This window comes from Gopherus evgoodei, chromosome 6, assembly GCF_007399415.2.
Source record: "Gopherus evgoodei ecotype Sinaloan lineage chromosome 6, rGopEvg1_v1.p, whole genome shotgun sequence".
Taxonomy (NCBI): Eukaryota; Metazoa; Chordata; order Testudines; family Testudinidae; genus Gopherus; species Gopherus evgoodei.
Window position 1 is genome coordinate 82841009 of NC_044327.1, and position 26026 is coordinate 82867034.

At 43.6% G+C, this 26026-nt stretch overlaps 1 protein-coding gene and 1 long non-coding RNA gene across 3 annotated transcripts in view; both read left to right on the forward strand.

The window, feature by feature from the left end:
- The window catches only part of EDIL3 (EGF like repeats and discoidin domains 3), a 442715-nt gene that overhangs the window by 375044 nt on the left and 41645 nt on the right, over positions 1 to 26026 (forward strand). The gene's annotated exons all lie outside the window — the stretch shown is intronic.
- LOC115653766 lies at positions 12581 to 14839 on the forward strand. The gene is made up of 3 exons (XR_004001002.1): positions 12581 to 12671; positions 13398 to 13403; positions 14816 to 14839. It is a non-coding gene; the product is annotated as an uncharacterized LOC115653766 (long non-coding RNA).

Consider the following 26026-nt stretch of genomic DNA (forward strand, 5'->3'; position numbering starts at 1 on the left):
AACAGTATTCCTGATGAGGCCACAGCATACTTGGTGGCTGAGCTTTGTGACTTTGTCCTCACCCACAACCATTTCAGATTTGGGGACAACTTATACCTTTAAGTCAGAGGCACTGCTATGGGTACCTGCATGGCCCCATAGTATGCCAACATTTTTATGGCTGACTTAGAACAGTGTTTCCTCAGCTCTTGTCCCCTAGTGCTCCTCCTCTACTTGCACTACATTGATGACATCTTCATCATCTGGACCTATGGGAAGGAGGCTCCAGAAGAATTCCACCTGGATTTCAACAATTTCCATCCCACCATCAACCTCAGCCTGGACCAGTCCACACAAGAGATCCACTTCCTGACACTACAGTGCAAATAAGTGATGGCCACATAAACACCACCTTATACTGGAAACCTACTGACTGCTACACTTACCTACATGCCTCCAGCTTCCATCCAGGACACATCACACGATCCATTGTCTACAGCCAAGCCCTAATATGCAACCACATTTGTTCCAGTCCCTGTGACAGAGACAAACACCTACAAGATCTTTATTAAATATTCTTAAAACAACAATACCCACCTGAGGAAGTGAGCAAACAGATTGACAGAGCAAGATGGGTACTCAATAGTCACTTACTACAGGAAGTAAGGTAACCAACAAGGAAAATAACAGAACACCCCTGGCCATCATGTACAGCCCCCAGCTAAAACCTCTCCAGCATATCATCAGCGATCTACAACCTATCCTGGAAAATGATCCCTCACTTTCACAGACCTTGAGAAGTAGGCCAGTCCTCGCTTACAGACAGCCCCCCAACCTGAAGCAAATACTCACCAGCAACTACACACCACACCACAGAAACACTAACCCAGGAACCAATCCCTGTAACAAACCCTGTTGCCTACTCTGTCCCTATATCTACACTAGTGATACCATCAGAGGACCCAACAACATGAGCCATACCATCACGGTCTCATTCACCTGCACATCTACTAATGTGATATATGCCATCATGTACTAGCAATGTCCCTCTGCCATGTACATTGGCCAAACCGGACAGTCTCTATGGAAAAGAATAAATGGACACAAATCAGACATCAGGAATGGTAACATACAAAATCCAGTAGGAGAACACTTCAATCTCCCTGGACACCTCAATAATAGATTTTAAAGTAGCCATTCTTCAACTAAAAAACTTCAAAAACAAACTTTAAAGAGAAATTGCAGAACTACAATTCATTTGCAAATTTAACACCATTAATTTGGGCTTGAATAGGGACTGGGAGTGACTGGCTCACTACAAAAGCAATTTCCCCCCTCTTGTTATTTGACACCTTCTCATCAATTATTGGGAGTGTACCACATCCACCCTGATTCAATTGGCCTTGTCAGCACTTGTTCTCCACTTGTAAGGTAACTCCCTTCTCTTCATGTTTCAGTATATTTATGCCTGCATCTGTAATTTTCACTCCATGCATCCGAAGAAGTGTTTTTTCCCATGAAAGCTTATGCCCAAATAAATCTGTTAGTCTTTAAAGTGCCACCTGATGCCTCATTGTTTTTGTGGATACAGACTAACACGGCTACCTGTTTTGATACTTAGTTTGCACTTGTCACTTCCACTAGCTTACATACAGAGAAACATTGGTAGTCTTGGAATATATTAGTGACAAAATAATGGAGCTGCCAAAGTGGAATTAAAAACAAACAAACAAAAACCCTAAGAGCATCACATGCCATTGAGCCTCTTGCATTCATCTCAGTCATAGAGACATTTAGTATAGCTTCCTAATCATGGTTTGCCAAAGCATATATGAACCATAGTTTTAGAATCTGTAGTGGGATGCTAGCCATCTTTCTCTGCTTCTCCGTATGTCACTACATGTTGATGAGCCAATCCATATGCCATACTCTTAATATGCATATGCTACCCTGTCCTTGTATGTTGTTGTTTGGTCTTCTGTTTTTCCAGATGCGTAGCTGACATTTCAGTAACAATGAGGGTTCTACATGGCAGTGCTTTCTACCTGCTTTTGTAGCCATGATTTGCACAATATTTTCATGATTCATTACAATCACAGGTTTAAATACAGACACCTAGATCAAGGTCATTATCTTTTCTCTGTTCCTGAAAGTAGGATTCAACTACTGAATTTGTATAAGGATAAAGTGTGTAGATCATATTAACATGCAAGCAGCAATGAAGATGGCCACGACACTAGTCATTCACTGTAATCACTATTTATCACTGCAGCTAGCCAAGCAACCTGCAAGGTGTCAATGATGTATGGCTTATTTGTGTTTATACAATCAGAGAGTGGCCAGATGCCATTGAGTTTGTCAGCAATGCAAAATATACTGTAAATATACAAAAGCAATATGCATCCAAAGCTTTCACTTCAAAGGAGAGGCAACATTATAAAACTAGTCAAATATGCATATTCACTAGTTTAATATATGTAATTTACAAAAATCTGTTTCACAGACATACAGGTTAATATCACCAAATTCAAAGACAGCCAGCTTCATCATAAATGCCTACCTATTTTAAGTAGTTCACTATCTTTCCTAAACTATCAGATTTAGTCATATTTTTTTAATTGCTTTTTGGTCCTATTTGACAAGTCCCTACTGTATGCACTAGAGCACGAGGATGTGATTACTCTCCAGTCTCTGAGTGAAGACTTTATGGCAGTGGGCTTTTTAGAAGTAACTTTACGAAACAGGAGATTACACTGGTTACAAAAATTGCCATTAAATAGATTCAAAAGTAAACTGGTGGTTTGAATCACCTCTGAGGAAAGCCTCGGTCCATTTTTGATAATAAATAAATAGATAAATTTGCTTGACCATTCTGCTATATATAAATATAGGGCTAAATTGTCACTTTCAAACCTTGCCTAAGTAAGGCACAGCACATAACTGCCCTCTCCAGGAGCACACCAAGGAGGGAATTACATTGGTCTACAATTTGTGAGAAGTCGTCTGCTTCAGAGATAAAATGTGATATTTATTATGTATTTTGATGTGCTGAATTCAAATATGACAATTAAAACAACTGATTGGCTACTGTTTCTAAGATATATAAGTTTTTACATTTTATGTGTATGTATATTGTGTAGATAGTAGAGTTTTAATCATAAATTGTAAACCTAGGTCTTTTCATGTGTTTATGGTTGCTTTACATGATAATATTTCACCTGTCCTGTTTATGTAACACTTTAAAAATCAGCAAAAGGGTTATATAAATAAAATGTATTATGAAACAAAAGGCAAAAAACTATTATGTACATAGTTTAGTCCTATTCAGTGTCTACTCGGCGCTTCTTGGCTTATCTCTTGTATTCATTAAATGGAGCATCCTGTGTCACTGTCCAGCAATAGTCTGCAAGCATTGATGGGCTCCATTTGCCCTGATAGCCTGCCAGGAGATTCCACTGCTGTAGTCTGGAGCCCAACAGCTCTGCCTTACTCTTGGGGATTTCCAAATCCCTGACAAGGTCATTCAGTTCACCTTGTGTTATGAGGTGTGGTTCAGAGGAGGAGGATGGGAGAAAATGTGGGTCCTGTGACATTGATGGTTCAGGACCAGAAGTTTCATCCTCTTCCTCTTCCTTGTCTGACTCAAGTGAGAATGATTCTGGTGCATCAGGAACCGGCAGTCCTTCTCCGTGGGGTACTGTGCGTATAGCTGATGGAATGTTTGAATAATGCACAGTCCACTTTTTCTTCTTTGACGCACCTTTCCCAACTGGAGGCACCATGCAGAAGTAACAATTGCTGGTATGATCTGTTGGCTCTCTCCAAATCATTGGCACTGCAAAAGGCATAGATTTCCTTTTCCTATTCAACCACTGGCGAAGATTTGTTGCACAAGTGTTGCAGCATATATGTGGGGCCCACCTCTTGTCCTGATCTCCAGTTTTGCAGCCAAAATAAAGGTGATAGGCTTTCTTAACTATAGTGGTTATCCTGCGCTTTTGTGATGCAAAAGTCACTTCACCACAAACATAGCAGAAGTTATCTGCACTGTTCACACAAGTACGAGGCATCTCTGCTCACTTTGGCTAAACAGAAATGTGTCGCTTTGCAAAATCAAACACTGACAAATAAGAGAACACCACACTGTATGATTTCTAGAGCTGATATAGAGCAATTTGTTCAGCAGAGTGATGTAAGCTTCATTACGATTGCATCATCCATGACTTCTAGGAATAACATGATGCAATTCATATCATGTATGATGCAATACCAGCTTCAGATTGCATCATTCATTGTTTTGCCTAAAAAGCAAGTACTGTCCAAACCCAGTCATAGATTTATTCCTAGATCCAGTCAAAGATGTATTTTAGTCATTTCTGGTTTAAATTGAGATCCCTTCCCTTTATAACTCACTTATCCTCCGCCATTCCCAAGTCAAGGGTCGTATATACTGACCCAATAGCATATCTTGAAAACTAGAGCCAATCAACAATTTTAAGCATCATTTTCGTTCTCAGTGACCCAGAATTAGTAAAGTTGGACTACTTTTATTTCAGAAGCATTTTGGCTGTAGAGCAGTGTTATCACTTTCAGTGACAGTTTTCTTCCTAGCTTCCCCTTTGCTCCTGAAGGCAGTAATCTGCTACTTGCCATGCTGACCCAGCTGTGCTGGCCAGTGCATCATGTGCCCTTATGGCGGAGGTTAGGCTCCACCCACTCCACTCCTCTCCAGTCTTGGTTGGGAAGTATGGCCTACAATGGAGGTTACACTTCCCCCCTCCACAAAGGAGTAAGAGGAAGTCTTATTTCTCCTTGCTCCCCTGGATGGGCTCACAGGAGAAGAGACAGTCTTGGTCGGAAGTGATAAAGAAAATGCACATGCTTATAATGTACAGTATAACTTGTGTAGGTATGACTGCTGATGAGCTAATAACCTCTTTTTAAGTCAGTTCATAGAATCATAGAAGTTTAGGGTTGGAAGAGACCTCAGGAGGTCATCTAGTCCAACACCCTGCTCAAAGCAGGACCAACACCAACTAAATCATCCTAGCCAGGGCTTTGTCAAGCCGGGCCTTAGAAACCTCTAAGGATGGAGATTCCACCACCTATCTAGGTAACCCATTCCAGTGCTTCACCACCTTCCTAGTGAAATAGTGTTTCCTAATATCCAACCTAGACCTCCCCCACTGCAGCTTGATACCATTACTCCTTTTTCTGTCATCTGCCACCACTGAGAACAGTCGAACTCTATCCTCTTTGGAACCCCCTTCAGGTAGCTGAAGGCTATCATCAAATCTCCCCTCACTCTTCTCTTCTGCAGACTAAACAAGCCTAGTTCCTCAGCCTCCCCTCATAAGTCATGAGCCCCAGCCCCTTGATCATTTTCGTTGCCCTCTGCTTGACTCTCTCCAATTTGTTCACATCGTTTCTGTAGTGGGGGGCCCAACACTGTGTGCAGTCCTCCAGATTTGCCCTCACCAATGCTGAATAGGGGGGAATAATCACTTCCTTCAATCTGCTGGCAATGGTCCTACTAATGCAGCCCAGTATGCCATTAGCCTTCTTGGCAACAGGGACACACTGCTGACTCATATCCAGCTTCTCATCCACTGTAATCCCCGGTCCATTTCTGCAGAACTGCTGCTTAGCCAGTCAGTCCCCAGCCTGTAGCAGTGCATGGGATTCTTATGTCCTAAGTGCAGGACTCTGTACTTGTCTTGTTGAACCTCACCAGATTTATTTTGGCCCAATCCTCCAATTTGTCAGTCTGGACCCTGTCCCTATCTACCTCTCCTGCAAACTTGCTGTGGGTGCAATCCATCCCATCATCCAGATAATTAATAAAGATGTTGAACAAAACCGGCCCCAGGGCCAGCCGCTGGGGTACTCAGCTTGATACTGGCTGCTAACTAGACATCAAGCCATTGATCACTACCCATTGAGCCTGACAATCTAGTTAGTTTTCTATCCACCTTATAGTCCATTCATCTAATCCATACTTTTTAACTGGCTGGCAAGAATACTGTGGGAGACCGTATCGAAAGCTTTGCTAAAGTCAATAAATATCACATCCGCTGCTTTCCCCTCATCCACAGAGCCAGTTATCTCATCATAGAAGGCAGTCAGGTTGGTCAGGCATGACTTGCCCTTGATGAATCCATGTTGACTGTCATTGATCACCTTCCTCTTCTCCACTTGCTTTAAAATGGTTTCCTTGAGGACCTGCTCCATGATTTTTCTAGGGACTGAGGTAAGACTGACCAGTCTGTAGTTCCCCAGTTTCTCCTTCTATTTTTTAAAGATGGGCACTATATTTGCCTTTTTCCAATTATTCAATTCAGATTATCATCATTATTCTTTTATTATCATGCTCATTAATTTTATTTTATATTGTATTTATAAGAAAGCCACCACCATAATGATGAGAGGTCAAAACATCATATGTAATTTTTCAACTAATGATTTTTCAGATCAAGGAGAAAATTATCTGAAAGCTCTTTTTTGGTAACAAAATCTGAGCTAGCCAATGAGTACTAGATGGTTGAAAATTTAATACAAATCAGCCATTCAGAAATCAGTTGAGGATCTGATCCACTGTCCACTGAAGTTAATAAGGGTGAAATCCTGGCTCCATGGCAAAACTTCGACTGAGTTAATAGGTGCCAGAATTTCACCCATGGAGTCTTTCCAGTGCCTCATTGAGCATTTGACCAAGCCCTTATTTCATATCTGGAAAGAGAACAAGTCTGTTCTCTAAGCTGATCACTATGCAGATATTCAGTAGAATAGAGAGAACCTGCACAATGATTCTACAGTTATTTGATATAAAGGTACTTTTAACAGGATCACTGTTTGATTGTCTACTTCCCCTTGCATTTAGTCTGTATGTCTAGCTGCAGGAGACAATTATCCCATGGCAATGTTCTTCTTTGCTGATATGTCTTGGAAAAGCTTTCACCTCCAAGATTCATGTTTCAATTCTTTCCTTCAGTTAACCAAAACTCCACCAGCAGCATGGTTTTAAAGCATCTTGCATTATTACACTGGCGTTCTCTGACTATTTGTAAGGCTTTAGACAATATAATAAAAAAAATCCTGTATTTTGCGTAGTAAGAAGTTAGTCAAAAGAAACTGGACATTAGACAAAAATGCTTTATCCTCACAGTACAGCCACATTAGAGCTGTTCTGCTGAAGTGCAGAGAAAATTCTGATCCAGTCTTGCTTTTACAAAGAAAAAATAGTTCCTCCCCTAGCATTAGTGATTACTAGATTGTGACTAGCCCTTACATGGGTGTACAGTGAAGTGAAAGCAAACAAGGAGTCTTCCCCATTGCATGCTTTGAGTAAGGATCTGTCACAATTCAGGCCGCACACTCAGGGGAATGCATGGTTTGCTGCCTCCTTGTACATCCCTCTGAATGCACATCACCACAAAGCGGGCAGGGATTGTGCTATCCCCTCCATTAGCCTTCTGAGGATGCCTACAGTAGCGAGGGAGGTCCAACTTAACGATCACAGGGTCCCTTCAGGCCTTGGCATCTGTGAATCCTTTACCCCATAGAGATGTGCAGCAGCAGAGGAGCACTCGAGAATTCTGCTCTTCTGAGGCACAATACCTCCTGTATCGTACTGTAAGGTGGTATCACCTGCATCACAGGATAGCACTGGAACCTTTTCCTATTAAAATCAGTATGAAGTCTCTCACTGGCTTTTCTGACAAAGGATCGGACTCAAAATGCATTACTGAGACCTATACTAAAAAAAATATGTCCGATTCCTTGTTTCCTGTTTATTTTCCCTTTAGAAAAACTGTTGTTCTTATTGGTGTTTATGCAGTTAACTAAATGTATGGTATTGCACCTCAGTAAGCAGAACATAAAAATCTAGCAAGAGGCAGCCCTGACTTATTTCTTTTAGTTCAGTATTTTCTTCTGAAAGTACCACAAGGTTAGTTGCATATTTCTCTAGGATCATTACACTTCAACTGCTGTAATGAAATAAGCTTAGCTTCTCTGATACTTTCCTGTGCTGGTGTATTATACATAAATGAAATGTGATCTGTGTAGTGAAATACATTTCTTACTGTCATAGTAGTAAATTTAAGGTGCATATGATTTAAGTTAATTATGGGTAATAACGTGCCTGTCGACAAGTTAAATGTATTTTTCAGTTCCTGGTAAACTTTTATGAACTCTTTTTTGGGAGGTGAGGGGGGTGCTTAAATTCTTTTTATTGGTTTTTAAAGGGGAAGCAAGGACAGGGTTATAAGAGAGGGATATTAAACTGTTATAGTAGACAATAATATAAGAAGAAATATAAATAGCACATGTAAAATATAACTGTAACATGATATTCTGACTTTTATTCATACATGTCAAGAAAACAAGGCCATACAACTTTAAAATCTTTAACTTTATCGATAAGAGCTTGTATAAAAAGTTTATATTCTTTAACCCGCTCTGCATGTTGAGGTATCTCATATGCATAGTTAAAGGGACAGCAGCAGGACAAAAAGTGTTTAACTTGCTATTTCAAGATGATAGATGAAGGGGCTTCTTGGGGTCCTCAGGACTGTTCTTGAGGACTTGCAGGAGGGAGTGGGCTTATTTTTATTGCCATCCATACCCTCCTGTAGACCAAGAATCAAGCAAGGCCAAGGCTTCCCCCTGAAGACATCAGGAAGTTGGATCTGCACTGGCTCTTTGTTCACATCCAGTAAGAGTTTAAGGTGTCGATTTTGAACCATAAAGCCCTGAATGGTTTAAGATGAGTCTGTCAAATGGGATTGTCTCAGCGCAGTTCAGCTGCAGTCACTGGGCACACACAAGATAGGACTCCCTTGTTATGAAAAAGAGGGAGCTGCTAGGAGACTCTTAAGTTTGGACTGTTTCTCCCCTTAATCTATAATTGCCCAACTCTGTTGACTTCAGGGCAGTCTGCAAGGTTCAGGGATTTCCCCAGGCTATTGGGGATGGAGGGATTGATAAATGATAGTGTTTTTGTTTTTAATATGGCTATATTGCTGTATGACTATAATTTATAGCAAGGATTCTTAGGATAGGAACCTTTTTTATGTATTTGAAATGAAAACAAATATCTATTAATAGTTTAGGTGTTTTATTAAATATTGTGCAAAGTTTGGGCAGTTAACAGTACGACGTAAAACACATCAGTATCTGTGTTGTTGTTGACTTTACCTTCAAAATGAACTTCCTTTAAATTATGAGTGTGACTGCTTGGTTATATCTGCTCTCATACTCCCTACCATTTTATAGCTGTGCTGTTTATTTCCTCTCCTGGGGTGTAGGACTTTGTGTTTTAGTACCCAATCTCCCTTGTTTCCTGTAGTTCCTGTTTTAATCTCTCCAGGTCGCTTCTAGGTATTGTGGTGGTGATGTTTTTGTTTTTGTTTTGTGGGCAGGATGGGGGGCGGTTAGTTTTTCTGTTTGTTTTTTTGTTTGTTTGTTTACAAGTTCAAATTTTGTTGTGCTCAGATCTAATCACAACTGAATTTATCCCAAAAGAATACCTAATAAAAGCACATGAAGTGGCCATACAGCATACAGAAATAGTTTCAAGAGGAAAACCTCTTAGAACCAAGAACCAGCACAAAGAATGGAAACAATTGTACATTTTGTGTGTGTGTGTTGTGTGAAATCCAGGCAATAATTCCACAATTTAAGGGATGTGAAAACAATAAAGCCAAATAAATCCAAATGTAGTGAGTTAGACCCTGATTTTCTTAACACTTAGGTACATGTTTAATTTTACATACATGAATAGTCCCACTGAAGGCAAAGTTAAGCACATGTGGAAGTATCTACAGGATTGAGGCTTCCTTTGCCAATTGTATAGTGAAGACATCAAATTTGAGAAGCAAAACCAGCAAATTAAAGACATTCCGAAATAAAGTGGTAGTGTGACTATTTTTGATGAGACTGGAGATGCTGAGGATTAATATATTTGCATATTTTGTTGATTCCTTCAGGAGTAGTAGAACTAGATATCTGGGCTAAATTAATGTGTAGTGGAATGAGCAAAAACAGTTCCCGGTATTTTGAAGTGGTGAAATAAATACTGTTACTCTATTATTATTAAGAGAGTTATCATCTATTCCAGTTGAGATGTGATACTACTGCTCCTGCCCAGCTGTCCCTTTTACTATTATCACAGTTCCATAACACCCAGAAATACCTGGGTTCTGCATAAATGCAAGATATTTCCATCATCTTGATGAGATTAGTGTAAGGGCTCTCCATACTTAAAAAATTTCCCACTAGCCTAATACTGGGGAGGGTTCTTCTCTCACTGACTGAATATGAGTTACTTGAGGAATTTAAAGAAGTTATAGGTCAGAGGTAAGCCAGGGAGATCAAGAATAGAGCCTGGTGCTCTGGAGGTTTAAGGAAAGCCATGCCTCCATCTTCCTCTAGGATTGTTGTTTTGTTAGTTTTTTTCTTCAAATAGCAAACAGCCGGAGGATGACCCTGGAGTCAATACCTGAACCTGTGACCATGCAAGCCATTTACTTCAGACTAGATTTGGGTTAGCCCCCTCATGTTTCATAGCTCAAGGTTTTGCAAATCAGGAGTATTCATATGCCTTATTCACCTCTCTGGTGGCTTTGCAATTCATAGGTCTGAGCCTTTGAACACTTACTACTGCATGTAGTGATTGCCACCATGGGTAGACACATTGGACTTCATCCCATGAACTTCAACAGTAGTAATCACTGAACATGATGGATTTTTCAGGCTCCTGTGTGTTTAATGGTATTTAAGGGGATATTCTGGGAACATTCCTTAGACTTAATTGAAATACAGTGGACTAGGGGCTTGCAACATGCAGAGCAATTTGACCCTAATCCACCAAAGCCCTAACCCAGAGGTGGGAAAACTACAGCCCATGGGCCACATACAGCCTGCAGACCATATCTGGCCCACAGGACCATCCTGACTGGCCCTTGAGCTCCCAGCCAGGGAGGCTAGACTCTGGCCCCTCCCCTGTTGTCCTCCCTCCCCCGCAGCCTCAGCTCACCGTGCCACCAGCACTCTGGGCCGCAGGGCTGCAAGTTCCTGCCAAGCAATGCAGCAGCATGGCTGGCTCTGGCTGAGTGGTGCGGCTCTCAGTCCCGCTACTCTGAATGGCACAGTAAGGGGGCAGGGAGTGGGGGGCTTGGATAAGGGGCGGAGGTTCTGGAGGGGAGCGGTCAAATGACAGCGAACGGGGGGGTTGGATAGGCGTGGGAGTCTCGGGGGGGCCTGTCAAGGGGCATGGGTGTGAATATGGGTAAGGGCAGTCAGGGGACAGGGTTAAGGGTGGGGAGGTCCCAGGAGGGGGCGGTCAGGGGACAAGGAGCAGAGGGGTTGGAAGGGTCAGGGGTTCTGAGAGGAGCAATCGGGGCCGGGAAGTTGAGACAGAGTGGATGGGGGTGAGGGCCAGGCTGTTTGGGGAGGCACGCCTCCCTACCCAGCCCTCTATACAGTTTTGGAACCGCAATGTGGCCCTCAGGCCCAAAAAGTTTGCCTATCCTGCCCTAAACTCATAAGTAGTCCCATTAAAGTCAATTGAAGGTCACCCCCCCATCTTAAAGTTAGCATAAAAAATTGCTGACCTCAGGGTCAGCATGTTCAGAAGCTTGAGGATTAAGATCTAGATCAACTGTTCTCTACTAGGGTCTGAGCCCCCTGGGGACTGCGAAGAGACTTCAAGAAGTCCACCCAGCAGGACTGCATTAAACTCATGGAAGTCCAGTGCAGAAGCCAAAGCCCCACGGCCCGGAGCCCCACCACACAGGGCTCAAGCTTGAAGCCTGAGCAGCTTAGCTTCACGGGGGCCCCTGTGACATGAGGCCCAGGTAATTGACCTGCTTGCTACGCCTTAATACCAGCTCTGGCTTTTATATGCAGAAAGACAGTTGTTGTGGCACAGTTGGGCCATGGAATTTTTAATAGCATGTTTTGGGGTGGGGGCAGTCTCAGAAAAAAAGCTTGAGAACCTCTGATCTAGATGAATTGTTTGTATCTGGAAAATGAAAGTAAAAGTTGGTCTGCTTAAAATGACATTTGTATGCAGTATAGCTCTACCTTTGTCAATCTGAGGAAATTAGAGCCACAAGGTGGGTGAGGTAATCTCTCTTATTGGACCAACTTCTGTTGATGATAGAGGCAAACGTTCAAGCTTCACAGAGCTCTTCTTCAAGTTTGGGAAAAGTACAACCTGTATAACAACTAAATGCAAGGTGGAACAGATTGTTTAGCCTAAGTAGTTAACACACATTCTAAGGGACTGTTCAAGGTATAGTGGGCAACTAACACATCTACACTCATAGGAGAAAAAGAGGGGGTCAGTGGGTTACAGATTGTATAATAAGCAATAAATCCAGTGTCTCTGTTCAGTCTATGATGTTTAGTGTCTAGCAGAATTATGAATTTAAATTCCCCGGCTCTTTTTTTTTAAGTGTTGTGCAGGTTTCTTTTGAAGATGAGGACTGATAGAGTGATGGCTTTTTGAAAATTGTTCGCCCATGGATGATTTAAAAAAATATTTTATAATTTTCCTGTCTAATTCGAGAGTGTAATGATCATCAGGTTTCACTCACATTGTTGTTATTAGGGTATTTAGTGCACCAGATGAGGTATACCACATGTTGAGATAGGCATGTGTAAGATCCATGGATCCTGAAAGGTGAGTGTGACCTTGTTTAAGAAGGATGAATTTAAGATCCATGGATCTTGAAAGGTGAGTGTGACCTTGTTGAAGAAGGATGAATTCAAACTGGAACAGGTTCAGAGACGGGCTACTAGGATGATCCGAGGAATGGAAAACCTGTCATATGAAAGGAGACTCAAAGAGCTTGGCTTGTTTAGTCTAGCCAAAAGAAGGCTGAGGGGGGATATGCTTGCTCTTTATAAATATTTATCCGAGGGATTACATCTTAGGGAGGGAGAGGAATTATTTAAGATTAGTACCAATGTAGACACAAGAACGAATGGGTTCTAAACTGGACACTAGGAAGTTTAGACTTTGAAATTAGACGAAGGTTTCTGAAACCATTAGAGGAGTGAGTTCTGGAACAGCCTTTCCAGGGAGTAGTAGTGGGGGCAAAAGACATGTCTGGGCTTCAAGACTAAGCTTGATAAGTTTATGGAAGGGATGGATGATGGAGAGATCCTAATTTTGGCAATTGATCTTTGATTATCGCCAGATAAGTATGCCCATGTGGTTGGTGATGGGATGTTGGATGGGATTGGATCTGAGTTACTGCAGAGAAATTCTTTCCTGTGCTGAGCTGGGGAGTCTTGCCCACCTGCTCAGGGTTTAGCTGATCGCCATAATTTGGGGTCAGGAAGGAATTTTCTTCCAGGGCAGATTGGCAGAGGCCCTGGAGGTTTTTCACCATCCACTGCAGCGTGAGGCATGGGTCACTTGCTGATGGATTCTCTACAGCTTGAGGACTTCAGATCACAATTTGAGGACTTCAATAACTCAGGCATAGGTTAGGGGTTTGTTATAGAAGTGGATGGGTAGGGTTCTGTGGCCTGCTTTGTGCAGGGGGGTCAGATTAGATGATCACATTGGTCCCTTCTGACCCTAGAATCTATGAATCTATGAATCTATGTGACGGGCTGGATCACAGAACCCCCTTTGGGACTGCCACCTGATGTGCCTAGACTACCTCTAAGCCTGTTTTCCCTGGCAGCTTGGGACTTCAGAACCTTGCCTTGTTTGAGCCAGACATGCTAGCCTGCTGCAAATACAGATCCAAGTCTGAACCACATTCCCCACAAGCTGCAGGCTTAACTGAAAACAGCTTAAGAAGTGCTCCTGTCTCCAGCACTCAGATACCCAGCTCCCAAACCCCAAATAAATCCGTTTTACCCTGTATAAAGCTTAGACAGGATAAACTCATAAATTGTTTGCTCTCTATAACACTGATAGAGAGAGATGCACAGCTGTCCCCTCCCCCCCCCGGCCCCTGGTATTAATACATACTCTGGGTTAATTAATAATTAAAAACTGATTGTATTAAATACAAAAAGTAGGATTTAAATGGTTCCAAGTAATAACAGACAGAACAAAGTAAATTACCAAACAAAATAAAATAAAACACGCAAGTCTATGCCTAATACAGTAGGAAACTAAATGCAGGTAAATCTCATCCTCAGAGATGTTCCAATAAGCTTCTTTGACAGACTAGCCTCCTTCTAGTCAGCGTCCAGCAACCACTCACACCCTTGTAGTTACTGTCCTTTGTTCCAGTTTCTTTTGGGTATCTCCTTGGGGTGGACAGGCTGTCTTTTATGCCAGCTGAAGACAAAATAGAGGGGTTTCCCCCCAGGAGCTATATAGTCTCTCTCACGGGTGTTAACCCCTTCCCCTCTCCTGTGCAGAATCCAGCTCCAAAGATGGAGTTTTGGATCCACATAGGCAAGTCACATGACAGGTCCTTGCATGACTCAGTTCCTCCTTACAGGCCGACACCACATTCCCAGGAAAGCTCAGATATGGATTAGCATCTCTCAAAGTTTATTGTTAGCTTAAGTGTTTCTTGATTGGGCACTTACGGAAAATAGTCTTGTCTCAAGAAGCTGACTAACTGTTTTACTGAGGCTATTTAAAATCAAACAAGTACATAGCCAATATTCCTAACTTTGAATACAAAAATGATACTTGCATACAAACAGGATGAATATATTCAGTAGATCATAACCTTTGCAGAGATATGTTACATGACATATCTAGCATAAAACATATTCCAGTTATGTCATATTTACACTCATAGCATACTTCTGTAAAGCATTATGGGGTGCAACATCACAGTGAATTGTGGAGGGTGTTGATCATTGTAGCAGTGGAGAGAGGTCTGCAGGTTTGCATCTGTTGTTCTGGCAGGATCTGGTGACCTAATCAATAGAGAGCTTGCTTCTGATGATGAGTTTAGAGAGGTTGGAAGGCAGTTTGAAAGCCATAAATGGGGCTTTAGGAAAGATTTCTTTCAGGATGGGGTCCCCACGAGTATGGTTGTAGTTGTTGATGATAGCCCCTATGGGTTCCAGTGTGGGGTGGCATGTGAAATGACAACTAGGGTGTGCCATCAGAATGGGTTCTATTTCTGTACTGAAGCAGGTTCTCTAGGTATTTGTGTGGCCTGTTCCATGATGTGATCTACTTCACTGGTGGAGGTGTCTTCATTTTTTGGTAAAGGCAGTTCTAAGTGTGTTACGGTGTATATCCAGACTTTCTCCTTGAGAATATTCTGTGGTATATGAGCATCTGGCAGTAGATAACTGATTTTTTGGTGTGTTTGGGGTGGTTAGTGGATCTTTCAAAGTAGGTGTGGTGGGTTTCTGCTATATGAATGTCTGTAGTGTTCTATAGTTAAAGTGGATTATATTATTCAGGAAGTTGATGCTAGTGTGGGAGCGTTCCAGAAAGAGTTTAATGGATGAGTGTTGTTGTGGATGTTGTGTGGAATTCTATGAGGGGAGTTTAAGTCATCTGTGCAGAGGATGAAATGTCATCAATGTATCTCAGGTATATCATTGGTTAATGATGCATTTGTCCAGAATATTCTTCTTCAAGGGTGGCCCACGATGAGGTTGGCATATTGAGGAGCCTTCTAGTACCCGTGGCTATTTCCTTGGTTTGGACAAAGTGACAATTAACAACTCTCTGACACTACTCACTGTAAAGAAGTCAAAAAAGACCCAATGCAACAATTTATCTTGGAACTTACGGATATCATCAAATCTTCCCCAAACAATTCCAAGAGAAACTCTACAAGCTCATCCTCCACAAACCGACCGCCACGACCTCCTAAATGCTTCCCACACTACACAGATGTTGGAACCCAGACAGGCCCATCATATCTGGCCCAGCACAGCACTTTTACTGAAGGAATATCAGGATGCATAGAAACCATACTCAAAACACTCAGCACACAAAGGGTCATCTTCCTCCAGTGCACAACTGACTTCTTCCACAAAATCTGCAGCATTGACAACCTTCCTTTAGAACACCATCCTTCCCACCATGGATGTCACTTTCCTATGCACCAACATCCCTCACAATGATGGCCTAGCTTCCTACCTCAAATATTTACAAGACAATGAACTGTCCTCAGCTATCCACCCTAAACACATAATTTCATCCTCACCCATAAGAATTTTGTATTCAACAACAAACACTTTCTCTGTAACCCACTAATCCTTTTTCTCCTATGACTGCAGAGGTGTTAACAGGCCACTCTATCTTGAACGGTTCCTTAGAATATGTGCTAATTATTTATGCTAAACAATGCATTTATCTGTGATGCTCTGGCTATATCAACACTACACAGCTTTTAGCGACATGGCTGTTGTCGCCACAGCAGTGCCGCTAAAAGTCACATAGCGTAGCAACTGTTTGTCAGCAATCCTGCTGACAAAAAACATCTACCCCCAATGAGTGGTGCTTGCATTGTTTGCAGGAGAGCACTCCTGCCAACAACATGCTGTTCACACTGGCACTTGTCCTGGCAAAACGTTTGTCTTTCGGAAGGGGCATGGGTTAACACCTCTGAAATACAAAAGTTTTGTTATTCAATTGCCAGTGTAGACATAACCTCAGCGTACCTTTCTGAGACATGAAGATGAGCTCTGTGTGGCTTGAAAGCTTGTCTCTGTCACTAATAAAAGTTGGTCCAACAAAAGATATTATCTCACCTACCTTGTCTCTCTAATATGACATTTGGAAGACAGGAAAAGGTTATGTCTATTGATAACAGCTTAAAAATTATCTTTATTTCCTGGTGTGCCAAAAACAATTTTGAAAAGATTTCCTGGAAAAATCCATCAGTGCAAAGAAACATATTTCAAGTGCTATCCCTGGAAAAATGTAAACATCACATTGATACATGTGTTTCTTTAAAGTAATGTTTTCTGCATCAGAAGAAACATTTGCTACATTTGATGTGGCAGTTGATTGGAAATTTCATTGTTTTATTGGGCAGCCCGATAAGCACATGAACCTGTTTAAATATCAGTGCACAAATTATTGTTGATCTAGACTGCAGGAATAGATGTACTTCTGCCCATTATCTTATAGCAAAGAGTTAGGAATCATTGCAAATGAGAAATGTCTACCTACAGGTAATGGGCACAATCAGGTTGTAAACGTCAAACCAACATATTTAATGGGAATCCTGAATGGAAAACAAGAAACAACCTCCTCCCTCCCCCTCTTACCTCCCACCTTTCATTTAGCAGACTTATGCAGTGATGAGCCAAAGATCTTCCATTTCAGTATACAAGCCATTTAATATTTTGTTTTCTACTAGATCTTGATTTATATTAGGGCATGTTTTAGTTAGGCTTTTTGCTAATATGCTACTTGAAGGATGTTCAGATTTATTCTCCTGATTCATTCTTTTACAGGTTTTTTTTTTAACCACTAGAGGATGAAAAAGGATTTGTCACAACATCCTGGGCATGCTCTAAGTAGAGTGAGAAATTCTCTGTTTGCAAGGCTGTAACAAAGATATGGAGGCTTGGAGAGTAAACGTGTTTTCATATACTGGACCTGCACCCACCTGACAGAGCTAGAGCTGCAGGAGCCATTTAAAGGATTAATCTACAAGCAGCAAAGTCGGGGGGCAGGGTGTGGGAGGAGAATGCTTTGACTGGATCAGGGCTGGCTCCAGGATTTTTGCTGCCCCAAGCAGCAAAAAAAAATTTTTTTAAAAGCCGTGATTGGCGGCAGCTTCACCGCGCAGCTTTCTTCTTCGGCGGCAATTCGACGGCAGGTCTTTCCCTCCGAGAGGGACCAAGAGACCCGCCGCTGAAGAGGCCGATGTGCCGCCTCTTCCCCTTGACTGCCCCAAGCACCTGCTTGCTGAGTTGGTGCCTGGAGCCAGCCCTGGACTAGATCTGAAAAATGGTTTCTTTAGAACTTCTAGTCTCATGATTTCACTGTCCTCTTTTTTTTTGTTTAAGGGGAATTTTTAAAAACAATAGATGATAACTTGTGTGAAAGACCCAGACCAGTAGGGTACAGGAGTCTGGTAGAGGGCAAATATACTGGTCACTGGATGACTAGTTTTCTGTTCCCTGAGTGACTAGAGCAGGGGCTGCACTAGAGTAGTCAGAAACCTGCTAGAACCAATTCAGGCAGACAGGCTGATTAGATCACCTGCAGCCAATCAAGGCAGGCTAATCAGGGCACCTGGGTTTAAAAAGGAGCTCACTCCAGTCAGGCGAGGAGGAACCAGAGGAGAGGAAGTGTGTGTGAGGAGCTGGGAGCAAGAGGCACAAGGAGCTGAGAGTGAGAGAGTGTGCTCCTGGAGGACTAAGGAGTACAAGCATTATCAGACACCAGGAGGAAGGTCCTGTGGTGAGGATAAAGAAGGTGTTTGAAGGAGGCCATAGGGAAGTAGCCCAGGGAGTTGTAGCTGTCATGCAGCTGTTACAAGAGGCACTATAGACAGCTGCAATCCACAGGGCCCTGGTTTGGAACCCGGAGTAGAGGCGGGCCCGGGTTCGCCTCAAACCTCCCAACTCCTGATCAGACACAGGAGGAGCTGACCCAGACTGTGGGGAAGATCACTGAGGTGAGCAAATCTGCCAATAAGCACAGGACTCACCAAGGTAGAGGAGGAACTTTGTCACAACTGGTGTCTGAAGTGGGATTTGGTGTGCACAGCGCGGCAGAAGAAGAAGGGTGATTTAAAAAAAAAAGTAGAGGGTTTTTTTTTTTCACCACGATGGATGACTTAGTAAGGGCATTGATACAAGCTGCGGCAGCCCAGCAGGAGGCTACCCATGTCCAGGCAGCTGCCCAACAGGAGGCAGTGCAGCTGCAGCAAGAGACTAATCGCCTGCTGATGGACCAGGCTTCTCAAGACCGGGCTATGTTGCGGGAACTGGTAAACCAGGTAAAGACCCTTACAGAACTGAACCGCGGCCATAATGAGACACAGATCATACGGGCCAGCCATTGGCTGCAGAAAATGACATGGGAGGATGATGTAGAGGCATACCTTCTGACCTTTGAGAGGACAGCCCTATGGGAGGCCTGGCCTCGAGATCAGTGCTCTGGCATCCTTGCCCCATTCCTGTGTGGGGAGGCCCAGAAGGCTTACTATGATCTGTCTGAAGAGGCTGCAGTAGACTACCCCCAGCTGGAAGCAGAGATCCTGGCTAGATCTGGGGTAACGACCACAGTGCGGGCCCAGCGGTATCATGAGTGGAGGTACCAGGAAAACAAAACCCCACAGTTCCAACTGTATGACCTCATCCATTTCACATGAAAGTGGTTGCAAACAGAGTCCCAGAGTCCGGAAGAGATACTAGAGGTTCTGGTCATCGACCGATACATGAGGGGACTACCACCAGACCTTCGTGCCTGGGTAAGCCAGAACGAACCCTCCACCTATGATGAGGTTGTTGCACAGGTAGAGAGGCGAAGGACGGCGAGGGAGCTGACCTGACCAGTTAAGGAAGAGGCACCCTGGGTTAAACTAGCAGCGCCAAGCCCTAGAGCTCGGGTGACTGGGCCACCAGGAGGGCCCAGGTGGAAAAAGAGAGGGGCTGAAGGCCCACCAGAGGCCACAAAGAGTCGAAGCGTGGAGGGAGAAGAGGATCATGGTGTTACAGTGCCCAAACCAAGAGACCAGGGAATGCCTAGGGCTCCATACAGGTGTTATGCCTGCGGGGAGTGGGGACATATTGCTGCACAGTGTCCCAATGCTGAAGAGTCAATGCAGTGTAACCTGGGGAACTGGGCAGACCCATACTCGCTAATCCACCTTGTGGGGGTCTCACTAACCCCACATATGTACACCAGACCAGTGAAACTAAATGGGGTAGAGACCACGGCACTGGTTGATTTGGGGAGTGCTATCACGCTTGTCGGGGAGGCTTGTCAAGTATGGTCAGCAGCAGCGGGCTAAGCATATAGGGATAACATGCATCCATGGGACAGGTTTCAGAGTAGCAGCTGTGTTAGTCTGTATCTGCAAAAAGAACAGGAGTACTTGTGGCACCTTAGAGACTAACAAATTTATTTCAGCATGAGCTTTCGTGAGCTACAGCTCACTTCTTCGGATGCATAGAATGGAACACACAGACAGGAGATATTTATACATACAGAGAACATGAAAAGGTGGAAGTATGCATACCAACAGGAAGAGTCTAATCAATTGAGATGAGCTATCATCAGCAGGAGAAAAAAAACTTTTGAAGTGATAATTAAGATGACCCATATCTCCTGTCTGTGTGTTCCATTCTTTGCATCCGAAGAAGTGAGCTGTAGCTCACGAAAGCTTATGCTGAAATAAATTTGTTAGTCTCTAAGGTGCCACAAGTACTCCTGTTCTTTTTGTCCATGGGACAGTTGGTTATTACCCCACCATCCCTGTAAAACTAAAGATTCAGGGGAACACTACTGAGGTAGCACCAGGTGCTAGTCCCTAAACTCCCATAGCTGGTGCTCATAGGGAGGGACTTCCCAGGGTTTGGAAACTTACTCCCAGTAGGAGGATTGGAGGAAAAGGGGAACCCTGAAGTTAGTGAGGCATCCAAAGTAGACTGTCAACCCCCAGTTTTCTCTGAAATATCCCCAGATTTATTTTCCATTTTCAGACAGGGTAGAAAGTCAAAAAAGGAAAGGAGGGCAGCTAAGGCCTTGGGAACCGGAATACTGACTCAAAGCCAGAGGGTCGCTCTCGTAGGTAGGCGAACCCGAACAACTGAAAAGGAGGCCATCCAGGAGGGAGAAGCATCTGAGTCTGACCCCTGCCCTAACGCTTCTGAACCTGTAGAGGCAACAGAGACTGGGCCCCTAGATCTTGGGCAGATTAGCCCCGGGAGAGGAAATTTTGGACGGGACCGGGCTGAAGACCCAAGGTACAAGAACATTAGGAAGGAGGTGACTGAAATAGATGGGCTCACCGTGGAAGGGAAAACCCAGGGATCAGGACCCTACTTCGTAATGAAGAAGAATCTCTTATACCAGGTTGCACCACTACAGGGGCAGAATGTACCGCAGATCCTAATACCTCAAAAACACCAGAACGCTATATTAAGTTTTGCTCATAGTCATCTTTTTGGGGGGAATTTGGGAGTAGAGAAGACCCTGGCACGAGTCCTACGACAGTTCTTCTGGCCTGGAGTACATGAAGAAGTGAGGAGGTACTGTGCGTCCTGCCCGGAGTGTCAGCTGCACAGTCCCCGTCCCCACCTGAGGGCACCTTTAGTACCCTTTTCCATCATAGAAGTCCCCTTTGAGAGAATAGCCCTGGACCTAGTGGGACCCCTGGAGAAGATGGCTTGGGGCCACCAATATATACTTGTTGTTTTGGACTATGCTACTCGCTACCCAGAAGCCGTCCCCCTGTGGAACACAGCCTCTAAAATGATAGCCAAAGAGCTGGTGGAGATATTTGCCCGAGTGGAGCTACTAAAGGACATATTAACAGACCAGGGAACCCCATTTATGTCAAAGCTAATGAAGGACCTCTGTACACTACTCCATATACATACCCTGAGAACTTCAGTCTACCATCCGCAGACTGATGGGTTGGTAGAAAGGTTTAACCGAACCTTCAAGGCTATGATATGGAAGGTGGTAAATCAGGACGGGAAGGATTGGGACACCCTACTACCCTATCTTATGTTCGCTATCCGGGAGGTTCCTCAGGCCTTAATTCCCCCTTCGAGTTATTATATGGGCGTCGCATACTAGATATCACCAAAGAGATCTAGGAAGAGGAACCCAATGAGGGGAGAAATATAATAGAACATGTAATACAGATGCAAGACTAGATAGCCCGGGTCACCCCTATTGTACGAGAACATTTGGAAAAGGCACAGGAGGCCCAGAGAACCCATTACAATTGCCAGGCAAAGGTCCAACAGTTCCAACCAGGGGATCAGGTGATCGTGTTGGTACCCACAGCAGAAAGCAAGCTTCTGGCCCAATGGCAGGGGCTCTATGAGGTGGTTGAACCCGTAGGGGAAGTAACCTACAAGTTGCGGCAGCCAGGAAGCCGAAAACAAGAACAGATTTATCACATCAACCTTCTGAAACCATGGCATGCACAAGAAGCATGCATAACTGTCCAAAAAGACCTAACCCAGGAAAACAAGCCTTCCAAACAAGTGAGAGTGTCTCCCGATTTAACACCAGACCAGAAGAATGAGGTGTCTGAGATGATCTTCCGGAACCAAGATGTGTTCTCGACAAAACTGGGTCCAACAACCAAGACATATCACCACATTGTCACGAACCCTGGGGCCAGAATTTCAATGAGGCCCTATCGAGTGCCAGCGGCCAAAAGGGAGCAAATAAAAGCAGAAGTAAAAAAAATGCTGGAGATGGAGATCATTGAAGAATCCCACAGTCAGTGGTCCAGCCCTATCGTGCTGGTGCCCAAACCTGATGGCACCACAAGGTTTTGTAACGACTTCCGGCGACTAAACGAAGTATCCCAGTTCGACGCGTACCCCATATCCCGCATAGATGAGCTAGTGGACTGTCTGGGTAATGCCCGGTACTTGACTACCCTAGACTTGACAAAGGGGTACTGGCAGATTCCCCTTGCAGAAGACGCAAAGGAAAAGACTGCATTGTCTACACCAGAGAGTCTTTTTCAATATACTGTTCTCCCTTTTGGACTACATGGGGCCTCAGCTACTTTCCAGTGCCTCATGGACAAGCTATTACGCCTGCATAACAGTTATGCTGCTGCCTGCTTGGACGATGTGGTCATTCATACCCCAGACTGGGAAACCCACCTAGAGAAGGTGGAGGCAGTCCTTGATACCTTCAGGCAAGCTGACCTTACAGCAAACCCTGCCAAGTGCGCTGTAGGGTTTACAGAGACCAAATATCTTGGCTACATTGTGGGAAAAGGTCTAGTAAAACCCCAAGTGAACAAGTTGGAGGCCATCCAAAATTGACCCCGACCACGTCGCAAGAAACAAGTCCGGGCATTCCTAAGTGTAGTGGAGTATTACCGACGATTTATCCTCCACTTTGCCACAAGGGCAAGCCCCCTGACAGACCTAGTGAAAGCCCATGGACCTGATCTGGTCAGATGGTCTGACGCAGCAGAGGAAGCATTCACAGACCTACGGATTGCCCTCTGCAGTAACCCTGTACTGATAGCCCGTGATTTCAGCAAGGAATTTATTCTGCAGACAGATGCATCAGAAGTAGGGTTGGGGGCCTTTCTATCACAGATGGTCGGGGAGGAGGAACACCCAATTCTCCACCTCAGTAGGAAACTCCTTCTGAGGGAACAAAAATATGCAGTGGTGGAGAGAGAGTGCCTCGCCATAAAATGGGCCATGGAAGCATTGCGCTACTACTTCCTCGGGCGCAGATTTGTCCTCTTCACCGACCATGCCCCTCTTCAATGAATGCAGCGGAACAAGGAGAAGAACACAAGGGTGACCAGGTGGTTCTTATCCCTCCGACCTTTCCAGTTCCGTGTGCAACACAGAGCAGAAAGCCGTCACGGCAATGCCGATGGCTTGTCACATGTGCACTGTCTGGCTTCCCAAGCTGCCCAACCCCTATGTGACAGACCCAGAGCTGTGGGGTACAGGAGTCTAGTAGAGGGCAAGTATACTGGTCACTGGATGACTAGTTTTCTGTTCCCTGAGTGACCAGAGCAGGGGCTGCACTAGAGTAATCAGAAACCTGCTAGAACCAATTCAGGCAGACAGGCTGATTAGATCACCTGCAGCCAATCAAGGCAGGCTAATCAGGGCACCTGGGTTTAAAAAGGAGCTCACTCCAGTCAGGCGAGGAGGAACCAGAGGAGAGGAAGTGCGTGTGAGGAGCTGGGAGCAAGAGGCACAAGGAGCTGAGAGTGAGAGTGTGTGCTCCTGGAGGACTAAGGAGTACAAGCGTTATCAGACACCAGGAGGAAGGTCCTGTGGTGAGGATAAAGAAGGTGTTTGGAGGAGGCCATGGGGAAGTAGCCCAGGGAGTTGTAGCTGTCATGCAGCTGTTACAAGAGGCACTATAGACAGCTGCAATCCACAGGGCCCTGGTTTGGAACCCGGAGTAGAGGGTGGGCCCGGGTTCCCCCCAAACCTCCCAACTCCTGATCAGACACAGGAGGAGCTGATCCAGACTGTGGGGAAGATCACTGAGGTGAGAAAATCTGCCAATAAGCGCAGGACCCACCAAGGTAGAGGAGGAACTTTGTCATACTTGTAAAGTTAACATTTCAACTTTATTAATAATTGAGCATCTCCTATTCTTGTCCTATCAAATTTCTGGCCAAATACTGCCCTGAACTGCATGTATGTAGTTCTTATTAACTTCAGTAGGGATCACAAGCAGATATCCAAAGGCAGAATTTGGCCTATAGTCTGGCTTTCTTCAAAAAGTCTAAAGGATGTTATAACTTTTTGTTGGGAATGGGCTTTGTTTAGCATTTCTTCTAAAAGAATATGCCATTGAGGGGATTATATATTTTTTTCTAACCATAGTTACCACTCTGTCCTTTTCTTTGCCTTGCTCAATGCACATTGTTATTTTCAGTAATTTTTTCTACTTTTTACCTTTCTGAGTTGCAAAAATTTCCTTCTCTGAAGTTTGAGATCCCCAGGAAGTTCACATTAGGTCCACCCATCCCTTTCTAGTCATGTTTTAAAATGTGTTACTTAACATGTGTTGCTTAACACAATAATACATTCCAGTGTAAACACGACATAAACATTTGTTAACCCTTTGAGTTAAACACAGGTAGCAACACGTGTCAGAGACCATTTTTTGTAGTATGTATATTAGAATTTACAACCATGTTAGTTAATACTTCTTAATTGACATGTGACATGACTTCCCAATGTATTCTCAGATTTCTGCATTAGAGCTTTGATATAGAGCCCACTAATAACAATGACCATGTACTTCAATAGTCTTTTATCTTAGGCATTAAATAGGAATCTAAAACTGATTGCAAATGAAACGGTTTTGTTCTGTTCTAAGGGACCAACAGTCTATATAGTTTAGTGTCCTGCCCTCAGAGTCAATATAACTGCCGCTGAGCCAGTTTGGTTAAATGGCTCAGGACCCGATTATCAAATTGTGACATACTGCCATAGTTGAAATCAGCAGAGATGTTTTAGTCTAAGTGGGGGGGAACTTTGGCAGGTCATTACCTGTGGGGGTCTTCATTTTCAGAACTTACCCCACCTTGGTCTGCCAATGCCCAGATTTGACAACTCTGCAGGCATGCAGCAGAACCCATCTTTTTCCCCTTTGCTCTGAGGTTGTTGGAGAAGGAATGGTCTTAGGTAGATATGTTCATGGGCAGCCTTTTAAAATTGTTTTGGTACCTAAATGTATGGGATAGATTCCTAGAGCTGAGGATGGTCACCTATACTTTCAGGTTAGTAATTTGAAGAAATGAATAAAAATTGGCCAGGATTGACAAAGTCCTAGGCAATGACTAGTCCTGTTTCCATGAGGAACATTGGCAGCAGCTGCCTAAGGAAGATTATGCAGTTCCAGAGTAGATACTGACTCCTTACACTTGAACTCCATGTGCTAAGAACTTCAACTCTCTGTATTATCCATTCATCCTATGTCTCTAAGCTCCAAGTGAAGGGAGACTAAGTTAGAGAAGAATAACCTGGTTGTAATGACCCTCGCCAGACTTGAACCCACCTGCCTAAGGCCTACAGCAGCATCACCTCCTTTCCTCACTCTTGCTTAATATTAGGTCTTCAATGTTTTCAAGGGAACAGTTTTTCATCAGAAAATGCTCTTTTGTCAAAATTTTAATTTTTTGCAGAAACATGTTAATTTAGACAAATTTTTGAGGGAAGAAGCTCAAGACAATTCAAAATTGAAATGGAGCACTTAATTTCAATTTTCTCATTTTATTTTCTTTAGGCTTTCTGGATTAGTTTTGTTCTGATATTCTCTTTTCTTTCAACTTTTATATATTATAAAATATTTATTATACATATTGTATTGTAAAATATTTCAACATTGGAACATTTCATTCTGATAATGAGGTCATGTCAATGTTTCTGAATAGAAATT